Source organism: Sciurus vulgaris (assembly GCF_902686455.1).
Source record: "Sciurus vulgaris genome assembly, chromosome: 18".
NCBI lineage: Eukaryota > Metazoa > Chordata > Mammalia > Rodentia > Sciuridae > Sciurus > Sciurus vulgaris.
Genome location: NC_136479.1, coordinates 36,176,332 through 36,186,675, shown reverse-complemented (window position 1 = coordinate 36,186,675; position 10,344 = coordinate 36,176,332).

Sequence of the window (10,344 nt, the reverse complement as noted above, 5' to 3'; positions counted from 1 at the left end):
CAAAAACCGCAGAATCACCGTCAGATCCAGCATCCTACTTCTGGGTATGTGTCCCAAGGAAAAGATACCCGTATGTCAAGGAGCTATTCTGCATCCCCGAGTTTATCTCAGCGTTATTCACAGTAGCCGAGATTTGGCAGCAACCTGAGCGTCCATATGCGTAAGGCATAGAGAAAGAGAACAGGGTGGACACAGACAAGGGAACTCTCTCTGCCACGTGTGACGAGGTAGGGGAGGGTGGAGGACGCCCACTAGGTGAGATGAGGCAGGCCCAGGAGGGCAGCTGCGCCAGCTTAATGGCACAGGAGGCCAAAGAGCTGAGCTTGGAGGCAGAGAGTACCTACGGCACCCGAGTCCGGCCCAGGGCGGGGTGCACCCGGATGTCGGTCCAGGGGAACGGAGGTTCTGCTGGACAGGAGGAGTCAGCTCTGGTGGTCTTTTGCACAACACGGTAAATACAGTTAGCAGTGCAGGTTGCACGTTGCTAAGTCGCTGCAGGAGTACATGTCGGGCACTCTCCCCGCAGAGCGAACAGGGGCTGATGGCGTGCTAGTCCGTTTTCTTCACTCTTTCTGCTTTGCATACATCTATCAAAACAGCACATTGTGCCCCATAAATCTATACGATTATTACTTGTCAATTTAATTTCTTCATTCTAAGTTCTAGAGGTCTAGAGCTGAGGGTGCAGCTCCGTGTCCAGCCCTTTCCTGGCAAACAAGGCCCTGGGTTCCATCCCCAGCATCAGGGAAAAAGCCTGCAGCCCTGTCTTCCTTACAACAATGCACACACAGTTGAGAACTCTGCCGGACACTTAAAATTTTGTCATGTTATGTGATTTTTACCAGGATAAAAATCAATAAGTAAATAAGCAGGCCACCGTGCACGTGGAAATGGTAAATCCACCAGCACCCTCCAATGCTCTGATGCCCGGGGACAACTGGGCGGAGTGCTGGTAGCTCTTTTGCATCCAAGGAGATAAAGAGACTCTCAAGAACAGTGTGGGATGAGCAGACACCGTAGGTGTCCCCAGGAGGCATGGTCATGCAATCCCTGATGCACCTCTGCCAGGACTACCTGGTGAGGAGCTCCAGCCGCGGCTCCCAGCAGCCGGGCACCCTCGCAGTGATGGTCCCAAACCGTAGAAGGTAGCCCTCCGCCCACGCATCCCGACACCTACCCGGTCAGGCCAGCGTTGGAGGCGTTGGGAGCCGTGGTAAGCACAGGCTGGGCCCCACACTCCTGGGACAGGTCCGTGGGACCCGCAGGACCCGTACCTTCAAAGAAGGCTTCCCTGGAGAGGCCCCATGTGGCCGTGGCCACTTGGATTCTTCAGAGTCACTTCGTTCAGCCACAAGGGGATATTGAAGAAGCTAAGATTTGCTGGAACATCTGAAACTCCAAGGTGTCCATTTCTAAAAGCAAAATAATGAATGACCACTGATGAAAAGTTACCTGTTTCTTCATTTCACTGTTCATAATATGCTTGGCTTATATTTTTTTTAATTTATTTTTATTGTAAACAAATGGGATACCTGTTGTTTCTGTTTGTACATGGAGTAACAGCATACCATTTGCATGATCATACATTTACATAGGGTAATGGTGTTTGATTAATTCTGTTATTTTTCCATTCCCCCCACCCCTCCCAATAAGAAACTTATCTTTTTTTTTTTTTTTTTTTTTTTTTTTTTGCGGTACCAGGAATCGAACCCAGGGCCTTGTGCTTGCACAAGCAAGCACTCTACCAACTGACCTATCTCCCCAGCCCTAATAGTTATTTGTAAATTGCAGTTTATGTCTGTTTCAGTGTGGTTACTTTCTTTCTTTCTTTTTTTTTTTTTTTTTTTTTTTTTTTTTTTTTTTTGGCGGTGCTGGGGATTGAACCCAGGGCCTCATAGGCAAGCACTCTACCGACTGAGCCATTTCTCCAGTCCTATATTTTAAAAATCGAACATTTTCCTATCATGTCAAATTAGCTCAAACAGTACAGTGTAGTCACCCTATTATGCTTCAACTGGTCAACCCATCCTGTTAACCTACTAAAAAGAATCGTTCAAAAATCAGGGTGTTGGGCTGGGCTGGGGCTCAGTGATACAGTGCTTACCTAGCATGTGTGAGGACTACATTCAATTCTCAGTACCACATATAAATAAATGAATAAAAAAAAGGGCCATCAACATCCAAAAATATTTTTTTAAAAAGATGCTTTTGTAATATGTTGATTAAAATGAATCACTAGAAAGATTCAAAAAGAGGGGAGTCTCTCAAGAGCAAAGAACCAGTGTTTATGGAAGAATTGGAATAAAAAGTCCATTTTTTTTTCTTTTTTTAAGTGTCAGTTATCAAGCAAAAAGCAAAACCAGATGGGACTCACCCCCATGACTGGTTGAAACGACCCCTCTGCCCTGCAAAATACACTGTGCATCCGCAAAACCCTTCAGGACAGACATTACCACTCCCCATCATTGAAAGCTGCAAACCCAGTAGCTGAAGTTCAGTGTTGCTTAACTGGCTTTTAGAGTTATACACGGACACCCATTGGTTTAAGACTGTTAGGGGCTGAACTGCATCTCCCCAAAACTAATATTTTGAGGTACTAAGCCACAATACCTCAGCATGTGACTGTATTTGGAGTTAGGTTTTTATAGAGGTAATTAAGTGAAAATGAGTTCCTTAGGGTGACTGGTGTGCTTATAAGAAGAGAGTAGGCTAGCCGTGGTGGCCACACTTGCAATCCCAGCGAGTCAGGACACCAAGGCAGGAGGATCGCAAGTTGGAGGCCAGCCTCAGAAATTTAGCAAGACCGTTCACAACTCAGTGAGACCCTGTCTTAAAATGAGAACTAAAAAGGGCTGGGAGTGTTGCTCAGTGGTTAGGCACCCCCTGGGTTCCATCCCCTATATAGAAGGAGAAGGAAGAGGAAGACAGGAAGACAACAGAGGACCACAGGCCCAGAGGAAGGAGCATGAGAAGACAAGGAGGAAGTGACCCGCTGAGACAAGCCAAGGAGACAGGCACCAGGAGGTACCCAGCGGCCAACACCTTGACCTCAGACCCCTAGCCTCACAGGGCCGGGGCAGCTCTAGCAATCTAAACACAAAGGCAAAGCTTCTGGTGCACAAAGCTTAATAAACAGGGCTGGGCTGGGGGCTCAGGAGTAGAGCACTTGCCTGGCACACGGGAGGCCCTGGGTTCCATCCTCAGCACTGCACAAAAATTCAGTCAATCAAATGAAGGTTAAATTCTTTAAAAAAATAAAAATAAAAAACACTTAATAAATAGCCGATCCATCAGGAGGCAAAATGATATAACAAAATCTACTCGAGTGGACAGAACGGACTTTCTCTGCATGCATCAGGAATTTCTGAAAAACTGGGAAGTTTGGGAAATAAAGAAAAGGGAGTAATTTCCTTTCTTTCCAAGAAAGAAAGGGTGATTTTTTTTTAAATACTAGAAAGTTGTTCCCTCTTCTTAGGCCACTCTTCCTGAAGAACACTCTGCCCCTTTCACTCAGCTCTGAGCACCAATGTCTCCAATGAAGCTACCCCAACCCCCCAGGCCAGACTGTTCACCCCATCACTGAGACAGCTTGGAAGTGCTCGGACTCTTTATCTACAATTACCTATTTATTAATTTTATATTTTCTGTACCTGTGAGAGCAAGGGTCTTGCTGGTCTGGTCCTCTGCCCCAGTCCCAGCTCCCAAACAGGCAGCATAGAGTCAGCACTTAACAAGTGCTTATTTAATGAATGCACCGTGACAACATTCCTCAGTAAGGCTGCACCATCCAATTCAGTAGCCACTAGCCACGGGCAGCTACTTAAATTTAAGTTAATTAAAATCAAATACAATCAAAGTCCCTCTCCTCCATGTTGTGGACTGAATGCTGTGTTAGCCGGTTTTCCATCACTGTAACCAAATACCTGAGATGATCAACTTATAAGGAGGAAAGGTTTATGGGCTCACAGTTTCAGAGGGTTCAGTCCTGGTCACCTGGCCCCACTGTCTTTGGGATCATGGTGAGGCAGAACATCATAGTTTTTGTGTGGCCTGGAGCAAAGAGAAAGGAAGAGATGGGACTGGGGTCCCAGGATCCCCTTCAAAGGCCTGCCCCCAGTGACCTAAGACCTCCCACGAGGCCCCACCTCCAGAAGTTCCCAGCACCAAGCTGAGGACCAAGCCTAGAAGAGGTCATCAGGGGGGACTCCCCGGAGAGGATTAATGTCCAACAAGAACAGACTCTAGAGGGCTTGCTTCTTCTCGCTCCCCCACCATGTGAGGTCACAGAGAGAGGCTGGCCTCCTGCAAACCAGGAAGCAAAGCCCTCTCCAGACACTGGGCCTGCTGGTACCTGGACCCCGGACACCCCAGCCTCCAGAAAGGTAAGAACAAATGTGTGTCATTTCAGTCACCTGGCTAAGCTATTCTGTTACAGCAGCCCAAACTAAGACACCCGGTCAACCCGGCCTGAGGCCCAGGCCACCATAGGCTCAAGTGGCCAGCTACTGGACAGCAGGATACAGAACATTCCCGTCACTACAGAAAGTTCTGTGGGGCAGCCCTGCTCCAGGGGTCTACGTGTGGGGGCCACAACAGCAGAGGCCTCTGAGTCAGGGGAGCTAGGAAGACGGGGCGGGGGAGTCTGGGACTGAGTGGGGACAACTGCTGTCGCCTTTCACCGAGCACTGGCCACCCGCCAGGGACTGAGCCAGGTGCATCACCGGTAGCCCCTCCCACGGCTCTGCAGGGGCCACACCAGCATCAGATAAGCAGCTGGGCTGTGGTGGTGGAGGCTCTTCACAGGTGTCCCAGGAGAGGAGACGTTCTGCAAGGGCAGAACCAGGCCACCCAGACCCCCAAGGGGCGACAGCACAGTGGGGACCCAGCCACGAAAGGGCAAACTGAGGCAGGAGGTGCACCACAGGGTGCCAGGGGAAGGTGGCTCTCACAGGCGCCAGGGCACCCATGCCCACCGGCCGCTGCCCCTGAGGTCAGGAGACCAGAACCAGCGCCAGCTTCTCGAGGGGCTAAGGCTGCTCAGGCCAGGGCTGGTGCAGCACCCCAGCAGAAAGTCCTCGTGACCCCAGCTGCAAAGGACCCAGAGCACCAGGGACAGAGAGGGCCAGGTGGCAGAGACTGGGATAGCAACGCCTGAGCCTCCCCTGTCCCAGGCCACTCCTGGCCATCTGCCAAGTTCATGGTTTGCCTGTGGCGTGCCTGGGCCCTGCGTCCTTCTGGAAGGAGAGAAGGGAGCGTACCTGGTTTCCAGGGCCCCCGCATCCCTGGGCAACCTCACACAGATTCTGGTTTTCTCCTGAAACTGCCAGGGGGGTGAAAAGGGATGCGGCCACCCGCCTTCAGAGCCACCCAGATCTGTCACAAGAGCCCCAGGACAAACAGCTGTGACCCCAGGAGCCTGCTCTTCTGCAGGGTGTGGGGAAGCAGCCCTGTGGGGCGTGCCAGACGGCCACTGTCAAGAGACTGCAAATCTGCCCGAGGTGTTACGCGTCTGTTTTTAGAACCAGACGTCACATCAGCAGGAACAGTGGCCAGAGTTGGGAGGGCGGGGTGGGGTGGGGGTGGGGTTGCAAAGCCACGGATCTCCGGATCTCCGCTGTCAGACCTGAGCTCCCAGGTGTCTGGGCTCATTTGCATAGCGCCCAGGGCTCCCAGCCTCACCTCGACCAGGTCCCTATGCCCCTCCGATGCAGTGGGGCTCCTTAGCTGTGCTCCCCGGCGGGTGGCATGTCCCAGCTTTGTGAATGGAGCCCAGTGTCTGGGTTAGGCTGGGATGCCCGGTGGCCCTTGGGGTGGGCTCCACAGCCAGGCCGCAGCCTCGGCTGCTGTGCACCAGAGCAGAGCAGAGCAGGAGTGAATGCCCCAGAATTGAGACCTCTGGCTCCAGGGGCCACCCGCAGCCAAGACTGACGAGAATGGCAACTCTGAGCAGTGACCGAGCCACTTCACACCACAGGTGGGACAACCCTGGTCCCCTGCAACCTGCAGCACCTCACAAGTCCCCATGGGTTGAAGCTCAACCACCCATCACGACCCTTGCTGGACACTGGACCCTTACTGGCTGCCTTCCAACCCTGTCCTGCTTCTCCCCGCCCCAGCTGGGTCTCTAGGATGGCTCACTCTGGGTCCTGGGAGGGAACCCAAACCAGGCTGGGAGAAAGAAAAAGAGAAGGGAGAGCGGCTGGAGCCACCAGTGGCCACCTCACTGTCCAACCTGGGATGGGGGGTGCAGCGAGGCGGGAGCCCAGCTGAAGTGGGCTGGAGGCGACATCGAGGCAGCTGGGGGCTGCAGCCCAGCAGCCGTCTCCAGGGAGCTCCAGCCGCCTGTCCAGGCTAGAGTAGGACCTGGAGATGTGGAGTCAGGCCCAGCCCTGGGAGGAGGGTCTGGAGGGACCTGGACACCCGGGCCAGGGCTCAGAACTGAGGTATCACTGCAGCGTTCATCACAGCTGGACAAAAACCCAGAAGGATCGACTCAACTGTGGGTCAGAGGAGAGTTAGAGCTGAGGGTCACGGGATTCTCCAGGCCTCAGACTGAACAGATCTCCCAGGACACCCGGAATGGCCCAGGAGGGGACACCTGGGCAGAGCCGTCTCACCTGGACAAGGATAAGCAAGACCAGGACTGGCACCCACACCTTCCAGCCCTCCTGGTGGAGCTGAGCCCTGGACTCCGCCACCCCACGCCCATTCCTCAGATCTCAACGCTAACATCACTCTCAGAAAGAAACCCGTGGACCTCCGTTTAGATGGCTCCCTTCTATTGCCAGAGGGTTCCTGACCTTCAAGAGAAGCTCCAAGAGCTGAAGGAAAAAACATGCAAGAGAAAAGGGAGAGATGAGAGATCTCAACACGTCTAGTAGACGTTCCAGAACAAGAGGAAGGAGGAGGCGGGAAGCAACAAGGGAGGGGAAAATCAACACGTGTTTTCAAGAACTAGAGAGCTAGGAGTCCCCTCAAAAGTACCCAAGGACCAACGACCTAAGTTAATATGAATGCATATGGCTCTACCCTTATTCAACAAGGCAAAATCTAGCATAAAGAAGAAAGCTTGAGTTATCGAAAGTTAAGCATAACCACCAAATAAGAGAGAGAGGATTTAAATCTTCGAAAGATTAACTATGTTTCAAAATATGTGTGTAGCCTGACATGGTGGCCCAAGCCTGTAATCCCAGCAGCTCCAGAGGCTGGGGCAGGGGAATTGCAAGTTCAAAGCCAGCTCAGCAGTGAGGCCCTACAATAACTTAGCAACACTATGTCTCTAAATAAAATATAACTTAAAGCTGGGGGCCGGGTAGGGAGTGACTCAGTGGTAAAGCACCCCTGGGTTCAATCCCCAATACAAAAATAATAATAATAATAATAATAATAATAATAGTAAGTGTGTGTGAATGCATCCATCGCCAACAGAAGACAGAGAAGATAAAAAGGAGGGAAAAGAAAATGTAATGTTCAATGAGAGCATAGTAAGTCCAAACGCATTTCAAGAAGCAACCAGTCATGTGAACTACACAGCTCATATATTTGATCATATATATGACGTGCTCTCCTGCAAATTGAGAATACTCATCACCTTCACATACACATTAAAGGTCCATAAAATAAATGGTGCCTTAGGTCACAAAAGGAGTTTTGAAGAAGTTCACAAAGTGTGTGTCATCCAGACCACGTTCTCTGACAGTGATTCAATTAAAATGGGTCTCAGCAAGAGAAAGTTCTTTTTTTTTTTTTCAAACTTTGGAAATCTAACACTTCACCCTGAGGCGCTCCTGGGTAAAGAGGAAATGATGCTTGGAACGGCCAAGGTTGTGTCACTAAGTGAGAGTCGAGCAGCCCTTGGGCTGTGGCCATCGCCGTTGGGAGAGGCCCATGTGTAGCCTTTCATGTGTGGACTTACAAAGCAAGAGGGGGCTCCATGGACTAAGAATGAGCTCTATGATCAAATAGAGGAGCTGTAAAAAGGCGGCAGAATACTCAAAGATGGAAATCACAAAGATGGACCAGAATAACGAGTTAGAAAAGAAACAATAATAAAGGAATATTTTTTTAAAAAGCTCACAGTCACAGTTGCTCTTGTCTCCAGTTTTCTTTCTCTTCTTCCCCACAAAGTAACAGGACCCTGGGGTGGTGCCCCTGCCACCAGGCAGACGGGAGACACAGACACGAACGTGATCCTGCCTGTGACCTCGGGTTCAGGCCTTTAGAGTGAAGTCACAGGAGGGTCCCCTCCCTTCCTCGCTCCGCTGGCCAGAATGCAGGCAGGATGGCAGAGCAGGTCGACGGGGGTCAGAAAGAGACCGAGAGGACCCGGGTGACGAGCAACCTCAGCAGAAGTTTGCGCTTCTCCGAGAGGCAGGCCTGTCTGCTAGGCGGCCACCGTGAACTCCACAGACCAGGTGGCTTGAACATCAGGACCCTATGCTCTTGCCGTCTTAGCTCCAGGAAAAGCATTTGATGAAATTCTAGACTCATTCTCCCCATTAAAGGGAGAAAGAGTAATCTAGAAACAGAAAAGAATGTCCTCCACATGATAAAGGGTATGTGTTCAGAACTTACGGCAAATACTACATTTCAGAATAAAATTTTAGAGGCAACTCATTAAACACGGAACGACCAAGAGTATCCTCTCTTGCTACATCCTTTTAGCATTATACCAAAGCACCTCACCAATAAAATAAGGCAAATAGAAGAGACATCAAGTGCAGAGAAGATAAAATTGCCTGTATCTGAAGAAAGTAAGGGTGTGTTGTTTTTTCGTTGGGGGAAGTAATTGTTTGGTTATTTTGGTACCAGGGATTGAACCCACTTAACCACTGAGCCACATCCCTGTCCCTTTTTATTTTTTATCTTGAGACAGGGTCTCACTGAGTTGCCCAGGGCCTTGCTAGGTTGATGAGCTTGGCTTCTAATGAGGAATCCTCTGCCTCAGCCTCCTGAGCTGCTGGGATCACAGGCATGTGCCCCTGTGCCAATTGAAAGTATATCTGTCTACCCAGAAAATGTAAGAAAATCTACACACAAACTTGCAACCAGCAAGACTGCTGTACACAGACTGGTATGCAAAAATCAATAGCATCCCTAGGTACCACTAATAACTACAGCATGTCGTGTTTTTTAAAATTCCATTTGCCATAGCAAAAATAAAAATTAAATTTAAAACAATAAGGTGCCTAAAACAAAACCAGCAGAAGTTACATAAGACTTTTCCAATGCAATTGGCAAGATACTTTGAAAGACTCAGAAGACTCTCTGAGTCAATAAAGAGATACCAGGGACAGGAGAAGCCAACATAAGGAAGGCACCAATTCTATCAAGTTTATCTATAAATTAAGTAGAATTTTTTAAAATCCAAAGGACTCTTTTGGGAACTTGACAAACTGCCTCTAAAATTTATTTAGAAGAGCAAAGAGCCAAAAATAAACCCAGACAGATTTATTAGATAGAAAGATTTATTATAAAATTAAGAGGATATTTAATAGATGTAAGGAAAGACCAGCAGATCAATAAAATAGAACAGAGCCCAAAACAGATTTAAGCACATATAAATCAGTGGAGCAAAGATGGATGTGCAATAACTGATACAGGAATCCACATATGGAAAAAGAAAAATTTACATCATACAAAAAGATCCGTTCTGCATAGTCAAGTATTTGAAAAGCAAAATTTTTAAAGTTTAGAGGGAAACATACTTTATGACCTTATATATATTGTGAAACACAAACTAGGCTGGGTTTGCGTCCCCAGGACCACAGGGGGGGAAAAAGCGACAAAGAAGAGCAAATTGAAAGAAAAATATCTAATAAATTCAATCGCATTAAAGCTACAAATTTTTATCAAGAGGCCGTGTAATTCAGAAGCGGGGGGGGGGCTCATAGAAATCAAAGAAGAAAAGATATAATGCAAAAGGAGAAGAAAAAAATCAGGCAAGAATAGAAACAGGTGCTCCCCAGAGGAAGACCCAAATGACCAATAAACAGGAATAGGTGCTGCCCTTCCCTGATAACCAGGGAAATCACAAAATAAAATAGGCTTTTCCAGGGCTGGGGAGATAGCTCAGTTGGCAGAGTGCTTGCCTTGCAAGCACAAGACCCTGGGTTCAAATCCCCAGCACTGCAAAAAAAATAAAATAATAATAAGTAGGCTTTTCCATCCCTCTGCGAGGCAAAACTGCCTGGTGGTGCCCATGGTGGGTGGGATGTGCCACAGAGATGCTTGCAGGGGTGGCAGAGCAAAGCAAGATGCCCACGGTCTCTGGTCCAGCCTGCTAAATACCTAGCCCAGAAAGCCCAGCTCTCGGCTGCAGAACAGGTTGACAGTAATGTTCCT